Below are 17,319 nucleotides of genomic sequence, written 5' to 3'. Positions count from 1 at the left end.
ACATGAACAATGGGATTGTGAAATAGATTTATAAAGAAATCCTGAGACATTAGATGAAGACTTGTATGAATAAACCTGAGCAAAGGGCATAGAACTCTGGCTTATTTTTATGTTCTTTTTTTATACGTTTTGGACTATTTTTATTTTTGACAAAAGACAAGCATTCTCAGTTTAGTTGATATGAAGGAAAATCCCTCTGAGCAATAGGGACATATAGGCATGTTTTATAAACACTCTTGAAGTGATATCCTTCATTCTGACTCATTCTTCTGGTTCACCACATATGGTGTCAGAAGAGGAATCCGCACCAGCCAGTATAGGTTTGGGACCCATGTTGGTATGAAGGTTTTGCTCAAAGGCCAAAGTTCCCACTTTGACGACTCCGCAATACATGGGGTTTTATCTTTGAGGCATAGAAGAGGTACACATACGCACTACAGAGAGATAACTAATACCCAATGGTCTTAGTATTTCTCCAACCTGTCAGACTTATTATTGCCTAGACAAAAAGTAAGGGCTAGCCTGTCAATACACCCTTGATGTCGCAGCATGAGTAGTGGACCCAGACTACAGAAGGGAAAATAAAATAATCTTACATATCCATTCCTCAGGGAAATATTGAAGCAGAACTTGACTCCAGTCCCCCAAGAAGTGGAGGAATTGACAAAGACAATCAGAGGATCCTTAGGCTTTGGGGATGTCAACCTTCCAAGAGACAATCCTGTTATCATAGAATCCAAAGTTGTTGCCCTGTTAACTGACCCTGCTTTTTCCCAAAGGAACAACCCTGTTCTGGTTGAAGCCTTTTATGGAGTCATATCAGAAGAACACTGTTGAAGTCAAACAGTAACCCTTCTTTTTTTAATCATAAGAAAGGAGTTATTTTATAGAGGTGACACAGAGAAAGACAGCCATCCCCAAACCTAATTTGTAGTCCATAGAAGTCGCTGAAGGATAGTGTTGGAGTTTGCACATTTCATCTATCAGCCACTTATCAGGGAGTAGGTAAAATCCAGAATCAGTTGATAAGCCGGTTTTACTGGACATGGATGTTTGTTGATGTAAAAAGATAGGTCACTGCTTGTAACCTCTGTCAAGAAAACGGCAACTAACCTGGTACCCTGTGTCCTATTACAACCACTACCAAACATTGAAATACCATGTTGCTGCATAGCCATTGATATAGTAGGGCCTTTAGAAACATCCAATTAAGGGAACAAGTTCATACATGTGATCGTTGACTATGTACTCAGTATGCCAAAGTGGTTGCCCTCAGGAATAACACCATTCAACATATTTAAAAACATCTATTACTCTTTCTTTCCTGAGTGGGGTTTCCAAGAGAGATTCTCACCGATCAAGGTACCACCTTTATGATAAAGCTTATGCAAGAAGTGAAGGAAACCGTACATATTAAAATTCTATATACCTAAATTTACCACCCTGATTCCGACTGACTTGTGGAAAGTTTTAATCAAACCCTAAAAAGAATCTTCCACAAACTAGTCAAGAATGATAGCTGTAATTGGAATGCTATGATTCACTGGGCTCTCTTTGCCATTAGGAAAACGCCAAAGGCATCATTTGGATATTTTCCCTTCAAATTACTATATGAAAGTGACACCCAAGGGGTCCTAGATTTGCCTAAAAAAACATAGAAAGAAAGAGAAGATGCCATCCTACCCATCACCTAAACAGCCGAGCAACTAAAAACCCACATGTCTGTTGTTGGGGAAATTTTAAAACATCATTTAGGCTGAGCTCAAGAGCAACAGAAGACTCCATATGATTCAAAATTATAGAAAAGAAAGGTCCTCTAAACTATGTACTTTCCCAGCCAGAAAGACATCAGAAAAGTCAGGTATATCATGTTAATCTGTTAAAGAAGTGGAAGGTTGAGCGAGTAGAAAAAAAACAGAGTGACCATGGCCACACTCCTAAAGGTCCTAGAATTAGAGATGCAGCTAATACCCACAAATCTAACCCACATCCAACAAGAAGACCATCATGACATTTTAAAACAATTCACAGCAGTCTCGTCTGAAGAACCCAGTAGAATCTGTAACTTTTTTCATTGCATTCTTAACCCAGCCGGACAAATGGTAAATCTTAATCCTTACAAGATTATGGAAGCAAGATGAAAAATCATCGAGACAGAAATATCAGGGATGTTTAAAGCAGATATAATTGAACCATTAGAAAATCCATGGTCTTCCCCCATAGTTCTAGTGGAAAAATCAGACAACAGTTGCAGGTTCTTTATCGATTTTCAAAAGTTAAATTCAATTTCACTTTCGATAATTACCCCATGCCCTGAATAGATGAACTCATTGAAAAGTTAGGATTGGATGATAGGGCTGGACAAATATATCTCCACTTCAGATTTGCCCAGAGGTTATTGGCAAGTGCCCCTAAATCCAGCAGATAGAGAAAAACAGCCTTATCCACACCAAAGGGGATCTTCCAATTCAAAGTCCTTCACTTTGGTTTATATGGAGCTCCTGACACTTTCCGGAGGTTGATGGATTGAGATTTAAAACCCTACTCTAACTACGCCAAAGCCTATTTCAAAGACATTGTCATCCATAGTAACACGTGACCAGTGCAGATGCATCACCTCTATGTAATTTCACAGGAACTACGAAAATCAGGACTAAGGGCAAGCCTGAAGAAATGCCACCTAGCCCAGTCTGCAGCAAAATGACTGGGATATTTCATGGGATATTCTGTAGTGAATGGATTTGTTAGACCCCAAACTGAAAAAGTCGAGGGTGTCCAACTAACCCCTATACCCAAGACAAGAAGGGATCTTCGAGCATTTCTGGGGTTGACTGGCTACTGTAGATGATTTATCCCCAACCTTTACACCCTGTTGACCATTCTCACTGACAAACTAAAGAACACACAACCACAAAAACCTGTCTGGGGTTCAGCTGATCAGAAAGCCTTCGAAGGGTTGAAGCAGATCTTATGTCAAGTGCTGATCTTAAAAATGCCGTACTTTAATCGAGAGATCATATTACAGACAAACACCTCTAAAGTCGGCCTGGGGTGGCTCTATCACAAGAACATGGTGGCATGGAACATTGCATAGTATATACCAGCAGAAAGCTTTACCCTCAAGGGCAGACCAATCCTACCATTGAATTAGAGGCCTTAGCCATCGATTGGGCAGTTGTGAATCTCTAGTATTACCTGACAGGTAGAAAATTCGGACAGGTGATGGACCATTCACTTATAACCTGGATGAGCTTTAGGAAAGATTCCAATGCATGGGTCATGAGATGGTTCTTGGATCCACAACCTTTTGTTTTTCATTGAAATACCAAAAAGGGAAAGAACAAGGAAATGTGGACTCTTTCAGTCTTTCTCTCTTAGTGCCGAAGGGGGAGCCTCACACGTAATGGGAGTGATATGTGACAAATCTGGGGAATTCATCCCTTTTTCTCAGAGGGGAGCCACCTAGTTTGAGGCTAGGGAGGTGAGCCCACTAAGCAAAACCCTCACTAGGGCTTTGGGAAAGCGGGATCTCAGTGTGGATAACACCCCTCAAGGGGACAAGGACTCTCATTTCTATCAGGGATTCCCTATAAGAAATACCTTGTCTGCTTATATGGGAGTAGAAGAGACTGATGTTTTATCCGTCGAAACAAATTCACAGCATACTGACATTGCTTCTGTACCTTTGGCTCAAATTAATGCTGAACCTCCCTGAAACCCAACTTATGAGAAGCAACATGCCCCCTGGAAGTATTGCAGTGAGAATAAAGGAATGACCAATTATTTTTGGAGAGTGGGAAGTCCTACACAGAGGCAATCCTCTGATGACAGAACTTCCTGGAGGGGTAGAGCCATGTGGCCACTAAGCAGATGAGTGCCAGCAGGAGGGAAACCATGAATGGGGAGGAGAACCTGAATGCAGTCCTGGAAGCAAGGACTGTTTGGGCTGCTGCTGAGAAACACCTCCAGGCATCCAGAGCACTAGAAAGCATCCATGAGAGAGGACACACCGCATGGGAGAAGCAGGCATCCGCAGAGGCACTGCAGACCGTGATGGATATCTGAATGCTACCAGATCCTCAAGAGATGCAGCAGCAGCTTGAGAGACACCAGCAAGAGGGTCTGGGACCCTGGGAATAGAGTGCAAATCTGTGACCCGCATCCGTATGAGAATCAAAAAACAAGTATCTCTGAATACTACAAGTCTGAGACTTGCACCCTAGGAGGGACAGTCTATGGGAGAACACATGCTTGGCAGGAGGGTACACCAAGCTGTTGTGAATAGTGTGAGTCTTGTCCTGCAACCAAATGAGAAGTTCATAATAGGATAACTGCTTGTCAGGAGAGTGAACCAAGCAGTTATAAAAATTGTGAGTCTGGGACTCGCACCCAAAAGAGGGACAGTCCGTCAGAGCACAATTGCTTGGCACGAGAGTAAACCAAGCCATTCTGAATACTGCAAGTCTGGGACCCACACCCAAAAATAATAGAAAAAAACATAGTGAAAATAAATTACGCTTGGTGAAAGAAGTGTGCCAAGTTGGTGGGATAAACAGGAGAAACATAAGGAGCATTTTCCTATGAACTGCCCATTGACATGTGTATAATAAATTACATGTGTGAGGGGCCCCAAAAGGAGAGAAACTCTACAAGAAGGAATCTAGGAGAAAGGATTGCGGCCCGGACCTTGGAGTCCTACAGTTTTGAACAAGTCTTTATTTTTACCACTTGTGATTACATCAGAGACTGTTGGTTGGATCTGCAAAGAACACTTTACTTTTGAAAGAGATCATACTTGCACGGTTGGTTTACATTATTCTTGTTAGGGACACTGGTAGTCTTTTTGAGTCACAACGGTGACAGACTTCATAGTTTTGGTCATTCTGACAATTTCCTTAGTTTTCTTTGGAGCAGGGAAACCAGGCATTTTTCCAACACTTTTTTATATAATAAAAGTTTATGCCCAAAAACATGCCACCATTGTGTCCGAGCCTTATTCTACACCTTGCCAAATACCATGTCCAATTACCCATTTTTCAGGGTTTCAGGGTCCCAAACTCTGCCCAGCCTCATGGCTCACCACCTCCCAAGGCCTTCAGTGTCTCTCTGGTTACCTGCATACCTTACTGTGTGGGCTGCATGGGCATTGGCTCCTCTGGGGCAGCTGGGCTGGTTCACGGGGCTCTGGTGACATTCTGGAGCTGCTCTCCCTCTGCAGTGGCCCCACAGTCTTCTTCTCCTTCCAGGCAGAGTGTTTCCTTCACTGAGCTCTCTCCCATTCTCAGTTCTCACTTTGTGTCAGCTCTGCAGTCTTTTTGGTGTTTCCCAGCAGTGTGGTTTCTTCCCTGTGCACTCCCCAGGCATCAGGGATGCTCAGAATTTCAGCCCGCTTTCTGGCCATGTGGTCCTCATGTCCTGACCAGTCTCAGACTCTCTCCTTTATTGGCACACCATTCAGCTTCCGCCTAAGCTTCTGGTCCATGCTTACTCTTGCGGTTCATCAAGGGACGGCTTGATACTTCATCTAGTCCTTCTTTGCTTTTAACACAGCTTCTTCCAATCGGATGTTGGTAACCACTAGAATGTGCAAAGTGGTTCTTGATACTATTTTGTACTAACCTGTGCCTCCTTGTTCCTGTACTGAGTGAAGTATGATGTTGTAACTCACCATAGATCTTCCTCATCTCGGTACTCTCTACTTTATCTGGGCAACACAAATACATGTTTTATGAGGGTAGGGTTAGAGAGGGAGAAGGTGAAGGAGAGGTGGGTTATTGCAGGGAGAGGTCTAGGGACCGGTGAATGGTGGGATACCGCATTCTCCTGATATGGTCGCCACTGGTCGCAAAGTGGGATTCCCCTCCCATGAGATCCGCACACTGAGTACCACCCCCAGAGGGACTATCGGGTAGCAGCCTCACCACCCTGGCCTCATGGAAAGTGGCTCCCCTTCGGAAGCAGTGAGGACATCCTGGTATTCGTAACAGAAGAGATTTGTTAAGCAAACTGAACATGACCATTTGATTTTCAAAGGTAAGGGTAGTGAGTTCCACACCAGGAATTTGTTATACTAGAGTATTGGTGTCTAAGAGCATTATTCAGTGATGGTGCTATTAGCAGAGTATCCGTGCACCTGGATTTGTTTATGAATGGAGTAACAGTGTTGTTGAGTTGGATTCTAGGTGCTCAAAACAAGCCGTGGAGAGTCCTGTCAGAATTTTTGCTTTCAGATGAGCAGTGTCCCAAGACCATGTCCCAGGTAGTATTATCACGTTAAATTTTGAAGGGGTGCTGATTGCGGATTACAAAATAGTACTCATAGGGACTGTTGAAGAGGGCAGGCGTGGTGAACAGTTTTTGTGTATTGCCCCTGCTCAACCATTGAGTGGGGTGTTGGAGGGACAGTTGAAGATGCTGACAATGTTGATTAAATGATTTTTGAGTGTGTTCCCTGTCAAATAATGATTCAGCATAGGAATTTCCATTGTCCTGTACTTATAGCTGAAAGCATGCCTGCACATTTACAAGATGAATTGCTATAGGTCCCAAGCACTTTAAGGACGTAGGGCTCTTGAAGAGCATAAAATCAGCACGTATTAAGTTGAAGCAAGGAGCAGTGTTTCCTAGGGTGCAACAATATCCATTGTCAAGAGAAGCAGATGAAGGGATACATGAGACAATTGTTGAACTATGGCAGCAGAGTGATATAGTGCCCTCAGAGACACTGTGTAATACGGCAATAAACACTATCAAAAAAGCAAAGGGGTCAAGTTGAACGTTCATACAAGATTTATGCCCATTGACTCGCACAGTGGAAGCAGAGTTCCCACTTGAACCGAATCTCAGCACAATTCTTTGCAACATACCAAAAGAGGCCACACATTTTATTGCATCGATTTAAAAAAAATGCATTCTTTTCTATCACATTACACCCTAATTCTCAATATCTTACTGTGTTTATGTACCGCAGGCTGATATTTCAACACACCAGACTCCCACAGAGGTACTGTGAGTTCCTGAGTATGTTTAGACATGGATTTGGGCAATATGGAAGTACCGAGCACCATCATTCAGTGCATAGGCAATCTTCTAGTATGGAGCACCATGAAAGACATGTGCAGATCTATTACATTATTGACATTGCTTGCAAGCGCCTGCGTGGGTCCGCCCATGCATTCGATAATTTGAAAGAAAGAAAGACATTGCTTGCAGACAAAGGATACAAAGTAAGCAATGAGAAAATGCAATATTGCCAGACAGAGGTTGTGTATTTTGGACACATAATATCATTAGAAGGGAATATCCTTCAGAATAGGCTGCTGCAGTGCAGAATACACCACAGCCTACTACAGTTAAAGAGATGGAACTATTCCTGAGTTTGTGTTACTACTGTACAGCTTGGATGTTTTACTATTCTTCTTACACAAAATGTATCCCGCTGGGACTCAAAGAAGCACGAGTCAAGAGGAAGGGGTCACTGACATGGGCAGGCGACATGGTGACTTGTTTCGCAGAATTGAAATTTGCTATAAGTAGTGCACTAGTACTGGCAAACCCTGAGTAAACAAAAGAATGGTATTTATTCTTGCATTCTAACGGACAAGTAATGACTGCCATATTGGTTCAACAAACATCCCTCGTGCACAAGCCCTTACCATATTACCACAGTCATTTAGATTCAGGAATGCAGGGGCAATTTCCCTGTGAATAGGCTTTGGCTGCAGACTTTGCTATTGAGAAACACTCAACCATCACTATGGGGTGCTCAGCTCCATTACATGTAGAGCATGCTGTGTTCGCACTACTGCAATGATCAAAATCCACATTAACCATGCAGAGGGCCTCCGTGCATGAAATACTGTTGTCCTGCCCATCTATTCACATTGTAAGATGCCGTACAGTGAACCCTGCCACGTTTATTGCTATACATGTTGAGGAAGGAAAGGAGGTGAATGAGTGCATCACTTATTAAGGTCCCAAAGATGATTTGGTGCAGGCACGGGAGGATGCACTGTAAGAGGGGGTAGGACCTTTTCGTTGATGGTTCATCGACGATCGATCAGGAGACTGGCCAAAGACACATGGGTGCATCAGTAGTGGGCCTCATAGATGGGTAATATGAGGTTGTTGTTCAGAAAAGATTACCAACACAGTATTCTTCTCAGGCAGTGGAACTCATTGCCTTAATTGAAGCACTGGAAGCATCTCAGGGAGGCTTGATGACCATTTACTCAGATTTGGCGTACGTCCCCACCACTGTACATTCAGGGTTGTCCCGTTGGAAAAGGTTGGGGTGATGAGGCATTCCTTTACTTTACTTTACTTTTACTTTAATTTGTAGCGTGCACACCAGAAGGGCCCAGCGGCATACGGGCGTAGAGAATGACAACCTGTAAGGGAGGAAAGAACATATAGCAGATACAAAATCACCTAAAACAGCCTGTCAAACATGTAAAGCACTGCCTAACATACAAGATTATACAAATAGAAGTTTTGTCAATTTCTTCTTGAATTTATCCAATGATTTGCCACTTCTGAGGTCAGGTGGGATTGAGTTCCAGAGTCTGGCTGCTGCTATACAGAACACACTTTTATTAACCTGAGCCAGCTTAGCTCTTGGGACGACCAGCAGAAAAGTGTTATCTGATCTCAAATGTTTTCCAGAAGGTTTCTTGATTATCCTCTCTGCCAGGTATTGTGGGTTCAAACCCTCCACACATTTGTGCATGATGGTAAGCAAGCAGATTTTTGGGGATTATAAAGAAGAGAAGTAGATACCTCGATTCCTGGTTCCACACGGAGGGAAGGGTATGCACTAAAAGGAATCACAATAGGGGTGTTAAGGATCCTTGAGGCAAAGCTAATAGGAAGAGTGCATATCAAGCTCCAATATCGATCAGGAGACTGGCCAAAGACACATGGGTGCATCAGTAGTGGGCCTCATAAATGGGTAATATGAGGTTGTTGTTCAGAAAAGATTACCAACACACTATTCTTCTCAGGCAGTGGAACTCATTGCCTTAATTGAAGCACGGGAAGCATCTCAGGGAGGCTTGATGACCATTTACTCAGATTTGGCGTACGTCCCCACCACTGTACATTCAGGGTTGTCCCGTTGGAAAAGGTTGGGGTGTTGAGGCATTCCTTTAATTTACTTTACTTTTACTTTAATTTGTAGCGGGCACACCAGAAGGGCCCAGCGGCATACGGGCGTAGAGAATGACAACCTGTAAGGGAGGAAAGAACATATAGCAGATACAAAATCACCTAAAACAGCCTGTCAAACATGTAAAGCACTGCCTAACATACAAGATTATACAAATAGAAGTTTTGTCAATTTCTTCTTGAATTTATCCAATGATTTGCCACTTCTGAGGTCAGGTGGGATTGAGTTCCAGAATCTGGGTGCTGCTATACAGAACACACTTTTATTAACTTGAGCCATCTTAGCTCTTGGGACGACCAGCATAAAAGTGTTTTCTGATCTCAAATGTTTTCCAGAAGGTTTCTTGATTATCCTGTCTGCCAGGTATTGTGGGTTCAAACCCTCCACACATTTGTGCATGATGGTAAGAAAGCAGATTTTTGGGGATTATAATCCTGCCCATCTATTCACATTGTAAAATGCCGCACAGTGAACCCTGCCACATTTATTGCTATACATGTTGAGGAAGGAACGGAGGTGGATGAGTGTGAAGTGGGAGAATGGAAGAACAAGCTCCCGCCCTTCCCCTCTGGCGCTTGGCCTAGAGGATCACGGCCTAGGCACCCGCCACGAGAGGAGTTTGCCTATCTACCAGACGACCAAATACCCTGGTACAGGAACATACGGATGTGTTCACCTACCTGCCCAGCAGCCCGCCCTGCCCATGCCGACACCTGCGGCATGGATCAACTCGACTAAACCTACACGTCGTTAGAGATGCCATGACGACCTAGCCTATGCACACCGGACACTCCCACACCAATCCACACGAAGAACATACTCAGTGCTATGACATAGGCGACAGACATACCCACGGACGTGCATCTTTATTATTTTCCACATAGGCTCTCAAAATGCAGAAACGCAAGACGCATAATGAACTTATATAAAAAGGCTTGCTCACGCTTCTTCTAAGAACCATGTACCATAATAAAGAATATAACGGAGACACGATACTGAGGATAGAGCAATATGATACCGTAACCTAAAGAGCTCTGCATCAAACGGTTCCACCTATGCCCCAGGCCCAAGTAGGCCGCAAGCAAAAGTTTCCATGAACATTGAATGAGCGAGAGCTCGGTTGCTGACCCTGCAGAATGAGCCCGGCGAAAGCACACCGCCAAGGGCACGATGTTGTAATCTCCCATGCTGCAAGCCGACGCCAAGGTCGCACCTGCAAGATGAACCAGGCACACAGTGGGAAAAACAATATTAATTGTGCTGAATTCGGCCTCAAACACGGTCTCACCTCACGTGACAAAGCCAAACCTGACAGGGTGCCAAGCCCAGGAGGAAGGAGACGCCTGAATCCCACGTTTCAAGACACAGGCAGATACAATTAAAAGACACATTGGACATCTGCAGCAGTGGGAGTAGTCGACCTCCCAACATATGAATAAATCCTCACATTGTTTACACCTACCCATAGTAAAAACATTGTTGCAAATGACAGGTGCACCGCAAGCTGGGAACAGCGATAGTCCCAGACTGGGAGGCTCGCGAGTGGACCAATCAGAACATGGGGCTCTTATCATTGACGCCATTAAGATTGACCAATCCTCAGAGGTCTTCATGTAACAATTTTCATGTATCAAATTGAAGGGACAGCCCAAGTATATCACCTGACTAACCCTCAACCACTAATACCGTTCTCTATATGTATGCTATACTAACCCTACCACTCGAGTAACCAATCCAGAGTGGAAATAGTTTTTTTGCTAAACTTTGTAAGATGACGCAAGTAGCGCGTCATACTAAGGTAAAAAGGGCCTGCGAGCCCCACGATTGTGTGTGTGTCAGGACGGACGCGTACGATCCTTGACCCATCCCTGCCTTTTTGTCTAATAAACAGCAGAGTCACCTTGCTTCTTGCGTGTGTCTCATACTCTATCTCTTTTGGGATATACGGGAGGAGTTGGGGCCTCCCTGCCCGGAGGTCTACGGACGGCCCGGCCGACCCCGGCGGAATTTCCCCCCGACAAGTTGGAGGCACTGCTGAGATCTGTTTAAGATCTGTTTTTATTTTTATTTTTTCCAGGTGCTCCTGTTGCGAGGAGGCCCGGCGGTGCGGCCCCCTCTGCCGTTGCCCCCTTCTGAGGACTACAGGACCATCGTGGAACTGCGAGAAGACCGGACAGCGCAATCCGGATATTGGCCTTCGGGAGCCGGTTGAGAAGTATCCCGCCCGCAGTTGGCGAGTGACCAGACGTGGTCCAGACGAGGGGAGGTCGCGAGCCGCTTGGAGGGGTGCACGCAGTCGAGCGGCCCCGCATCAAGAGAACTTGGTGAGCATGCCACGCACAACAAGCAAAGTGAAATTGTGAGGGAGGGGGGAGGAATTAAAAACAGGAGGTGGGAGGTGTTGCACAGGTGCGCGGCATCGGTTTGACAATTTAGTTTTGGCAATGAAATGAATGGTAGCCGAAGAGTGCGAGAGTAGTCGGCTACGTTGGGCGAGAGAGGGGGGTGGAGCACGAAAACATCACGTGCGGCCGCTCATAGACACTGATTGGCCTAGGTCGCGACTACGTGTAAGGGTGTGTGTGTGGTTTCCTACGATTTGGCATTTATTGATCAATGAGTAGATGAGGATCCCTATTGTTCGAGCAAGAAACTCGATAGGTAGATGACGTTTCCCTGTAGGCGGTAGCTAGTTAGTTGCCCAATACGGAAGATAATTGGCTGGTTAAGCCCTCCTGTCGAGGGGCGTATCACACGCGAGGCGACGCAGCATGCGCAGTCCGATTATATTATTGATTACCTTGTTCCAGGAGTGACAGGAAGACAGCTGTGAGGTTAACGGGGGTAGATTACAAGTGTATTTTGGACTTAAAGAATATATGAAGAACTTACCAGTAGCTCGAAGAAATCGGTGACGTCACCAGTAGGACTTTCATAGGATATCCCAAGCACAAGGCATCTTTCTTTCTGAGAGTGGTGGGGAAGAGAACTGTGGTAAGGGAGTGGAAACGGAGATAAAAGGTAATGAGTTGATCGGGGAAATGCGAAACGGGGAACGTGGCTGCGCACAGAGAACGCCGGCCACGGCGAGTGTAGAAGAAGGAGGAGGAGCAAATGAAAATAGGCGACTGTATAAGAACGTCACAAGGGGTACGCAGCCGCAGGGGGCTACGTGCGCCTCGGCCGCAGGGGGCCGTAAGGGAGTTGTGTAAAGGGAGAAAGAAAAGAAGAAAATATACAAATGTAAATACTATATTTTAATAATTTTCCTTAGCGGACTATCGCAAGTCCCCAAATTTACGGGGCCAGGTAAAGGTATAAGGCTGTGTATTGTAAGTGTTAGCACGATAATAGCTACCAAATAGGGGAAGGATAGCAAGTGGAGCGCTACTATGTCACACGGGACAGGATCGGGAGGGTGGGGGAACACCCTCACTACCCCACTACAACACATATGTACCACACTGTCACCCCATAGGGAGAAACTGATCAAGTATAGCATAGAATGGACACAGGGGACGGACAACAAAATGATAACACCATGGCCGCCTAATGGTAGCTTCGATCCATATACCCAACATTCACTATTAAACCATCTGCATAATACATACAAAGGGAAGAAGTTGACAAACCACGTGGAGGTGTTTAACTTATGGAGGATGTTCCAAGGGACCCGACCAGGACCAAATGGAATGTTCACTGTGGGGGAAATACCGGAAGAAAAAGAGATTAAGGAGGAAGGAGAGAATGGGAAAAAGGAGAGTGAAGACCCAAAGAACACGGGGAACGGACAAGAGGGAGGAGAAAAGAATAATAACTCAAAAGAAAATGAAATAAAAAAGGAACAGAGCAACGATATACCCCTAGCAAAGGTAGTGAAAACATAGGGAGGGGGGGTTGTACCGTTTAAGAGAATTAGGAGAAATAGAAAGAGGACAGTTAAGGGCGGCTGAGGGGTACTCGAACTCGGCATACAGCCCGCCACCATATCTGGCTCATAGGAAGATGCCAGCAGGGGAGGGGAGGACTGGAGAAGAGCAAACTGTGGAAATAGGACATGATGAGTGGGTAGCTGCGCAGATACTATTAAAATTACGAGGTTCATTAACAGGAGAAGAGAAGGAGGTAGTAAGGAAAATAGACGAGGATAATACCAGGGAGAGTGGAATGAGAGGGGAAGAGCTGTTACGACAAAAGGAAGAGATTTTGGAAGAACGACTAGCAGAGTTAAGGGATGAACAGAATGAACTGATCAAACAGCTCGAGAGGGAGGAAAGAGAGAGAGCGAGGGGAAGGAAAGAAGGTAAGAACGAATTGGAAAAAATAAGGGAACGAACTGAGGAGCAAAGGAGAGAACCTGAAAGGGTAAAAGCAGCAGCAGAAAGGGTATCAAGAGCAGTGCTACGAGAGAGGAAAAGGGAAGAAGAAGAGGAAGAAAAAGAAATGACAATGTGGAAGAAGAGATTACTATCAGAAACGACTAAGAAATACGAAGAAGGGAGGGTGATAGAGAGTATATTAGAAAGGGAGAGAGTGAGATGGGAAAGGAAGAAAGAGGATGAAAGGATATTGGAAAAGGTGAGTAGCGATGTAATGGAGGAATTAAAAAGGAAAAGGGAGGAAATTGGTAGAGAGATGGAGGAGAGGAATGAAGGGGAAAGAGAAGATAGGAGGAGGGAGAGTGAAGTAAGGGGGTATGTGTATAGAGACGCAGAAGTAGCAACAACATCAGCGCAAAGGGGAATGGTTGGTAAAGGAGAAAAGGGAGAACCGGACCTAATAGACTTAAAAACAGTAACAATCAAGGGGAAAAAGACAGAGTGGGGGCTGCCGTTTGTGAATGACTTTTGTAGTGAGGAAGAAGAAGGAATGGAGAAGGAAGGAAGAAACAGTGAAAGGGAAAGTCTAGATAAACTATACACCACCCGGACCAATACAGACTCACCATGGATCTGTAGGAGAAAGGATGAATTGGAGAGAAGTGAGGAGGAAGAGCAAGGGATAGCGGAAAGACAGACACATGAAGCCACACCGTCACCATCACACCCTCTCCCATCCCACCACACATGCTCAACCACCTCACGCTCATTAAGTACAATCAAACTTGCGCCCTTCACAAACGAATTGACACCCTATGCAGGTCGGCTTAGAGACCTCCCTAGACGCAGGCAGGAAGGACGAATACACACGCCCATATTAAATACAGGAAATGATGGAAGAAGGGGAAAAGATGGGGAAGAAAGAGTTATGAGTAGGGGAAATACGGACGAAATTGACGATGTAGGAGAGAGGGAAGAAGAGGAGGGGTGTGAGGACTCGATTTTGCCACTTCTGGAGAGGGGAGGGGTTAGACCACAGTACGTCCCTTGGAAGCATACAGACAAAGAAAATATAAAATGCAGGCTCCCATCATTAAGTGGAGGTGCGGGTAAATGGATATATGAAATGGAAAAACACACCGCAGGACAGAAACTGGCAGTGGGAGATGTAAAGGGCCTTCTAATATCGATATTAGGGGATGCAGCGGATGACATTTGGAAGAGAGCGGGATTCACTGGGGTAACAATAGCAAACAGATCGCACGATGGGGCACCATTCGCAAACTGCAGACATGGACTATGGCAGGCACTGAGGGTACAGTACCCAGACACATCAGATATAGGAGCAATTACCTCACGCAAGATGCGTGAGAACGAATATCCTGTTGATTATATCCAGGAAATCCAAGAGAAGTGGCGCATGGAAACTAGAGAACAATGGGACAAAACACCAGCAATATTTTATCATATACTAGTACAAGGGCTCCCAGAAGGAGTTCAGATACAACTGAAGAAAGTAGTGGGAATGGAAGCAAAAGCATGGCCAGAAATACAACTGACAATAGTGCATCATTTCAGGACATGGCAAGGAAAAATGAAACAAAAGGAAGAGGACAGGAAAACAGAAGAGGCTAAACTAGTACAGAAAAAACTTACTAAATACACAATGGAAGGGGCACTAATAACTACACCTACAACAATGACCCAAAGCCCCACACAAGTAGTGGCTGCACAAGATCCCTCCCAAATACCACCTTCACAGACTATACCAACGCCACTCCAACCATACACGACCAACATGGGAGGAGGATACTCAATGCCAGGAGCTGGGTATTATAATTACAACAGGGGAAGAGGAGGAATTATGAGAGGGAGAGGATACGGATATAACACACAACAGCAGGTGGGAGGACTTAGATATTCCTACCCCACCAGACAACCAGTATACCAGGACAACACAGGAAGCTTTCCATGGCAGAGTAGGGAACCACCGGTGTGTTGGAGTTGTGGATTAGTAGGGCACATGTCACGCACGTGTAGAGTAAGACCAGGAACACCATCATGGAGTGAACAGGGACAACCAAGGCCCACACAGGAACAGCATGGCATACAGCAACAGCAGACTTTGCAACAGGGAAATGAACAGCAACAACTAATAACACAACAACAGCCACAGACATATTCACTGACACAACAACAGGTAGCGATAACACAACAACCCCAAGCACAACAAACACAACTGGGTAGGGTGACGGTCCTGGGAAACAACCCTTACACAGGAAATGGTCAATCGTTGTACCCTCAATAGGACAGCCCACAGACGGCCTTGATGTGTCCCATCCTGTCAGTAACACCTAATAGTGCGGAGGAACCACGCATAGAGGTAACGATAGGTGACAAAAAATTATCATTCCTTGTTGACACCGGGGCGACCCGGTCTTGCATAAGGAAAGGTAAATTTAAGATGTCGGGCGTAGCCATGAACACCCAAGGATTCTCTGGGGCTAGAGGGTTGGTTCCCTTTACTGATAACATTCCCTTATCTATAGGAGATTATGACATGTCAGTCCCACTTTTATATTATAGTGCCTCACCAGTAAATATACTGGGAAGAGACATCATGAACATGTTGAATATGACGATCTCCTTTACGGAGGACGGCATAATTTGCTCTACTCCAGGAATTAACATGCTCACAGCACGACAGATTATGCAAGCCTACTGCGGACAGACAGCGATTAGGGCTGAGCCAGTAGATGGTGAACTATTCCAGTACGGGACAGACATGGCATTTGCATGGATGCCAGGGATAGAGGGAAATATCTGGAGGAGGCCAGCCACCTATTTGTTCAGACCAGAACCAGAAGGAAAGGTGGTTCCAGTGGACATTGAGAGCATTATAGCAACAGCTGATTACATTGCGGTACATGCCCAAGACAGAGAAGGAAGAGCATGGAGGGCAGTGATAGCACTAGCAGAAGGATGTAGACTCACCCAGGTGTCAGATGAGGAGCTGTTCTCAGAAGGAAAGGAGGAAGGTGAAATGGTGTTCATGATGAGTGTGGAAATATGGCTAAAAGTGGCGTACAAACAAGTGGCACAGAAAATTGCAATGGTACTTGAGGCACCCACATCCACCCCAGTTCCCTTCTTTGAGGAGGATATGACAAAAGTACCCACATCATTATGGACTACCGGCCCCTATGACGTGGGGTGCATAAAAAGTATAGGGGGAGTAAGGATAAAATTGAAGAAAGGTGCAATACTCCCCAGAGTGAAACAGTACCCACTATCAAAAGAGGCAAATGAGGGCATATATGAAACCATAACGGCCCTTATAAATAATGGCATATTGGTCCCCTCAGAATCACCATGTAACACGGCTGTATACCCAGTGCGCAAGGCTAGAGGGGGGTCTTGGCGCTTCATACAGGATCTCAGGCCCTTGAACAACATAGTAGAAGCAGAATACCGCAAACCCGGCCACAATATTGTGTGGCATTCCAGCAGGAGCATCACGATTTACAGTGATCGACCTTAAAAATGCTTTTTTCTCAATACCATTGCACCCAGACTCACAAGATTTGACAAGCTTTACTTACAGAAACACAAAGTGGAAACACACCAGATTGCCACAAGGGTACTGCGAGTCACCCTCAATATTCAACAGAGTAATACAGATGGATTTGGGTAACATTGAAGTGGAAAGCACAGTGTTGCAGTATGTCGACGACATAATAATTTGCAGTACAAACGAAAGAACATGCAGAGAGGACTCATTAAAGATGCTGACGATACTGGCTGAAAAAGGTTACAAGGTAGACATGGAAAAGT

General features: G+C 45.0%; 1 protein-coding gene across 1 annotated transcript in view; it reads left to right on the top strand.

Annotated features, from left to right (window-relative positions):
• DPYD (dihydropyrimidine dehydrogenase) overlaps positions 1 to 17,319 on the top strand; it is a 3,651,715-nt gene that overhangs the window by 2,702,426 nt on the left and 931,970 nt on the right. The gene's annotated exons all lie outside the window — the stretch shown is intronic.

Source organism: Ambystoma mexicanum, chromosome 1q, assembly GCF_040938575.1.
Source record: "Ambystoma mexicanum isolate Mex_15411 chromosome 1q, UKY_AmexF1_1, whole genome shotgun sequence".
NCBI classification, from domain to species: Eukaryota; Metazoa; Chordata; class Amphibia; order Caudata; family Ambystomatidae; genus Ambystoma; species Ambystoma mexicanum.
The sequence above is the reverse complement of the archived record's forward strand: the minus strand, read 5'-3'. Positions and strand labels throughout refer to the sequence as shown.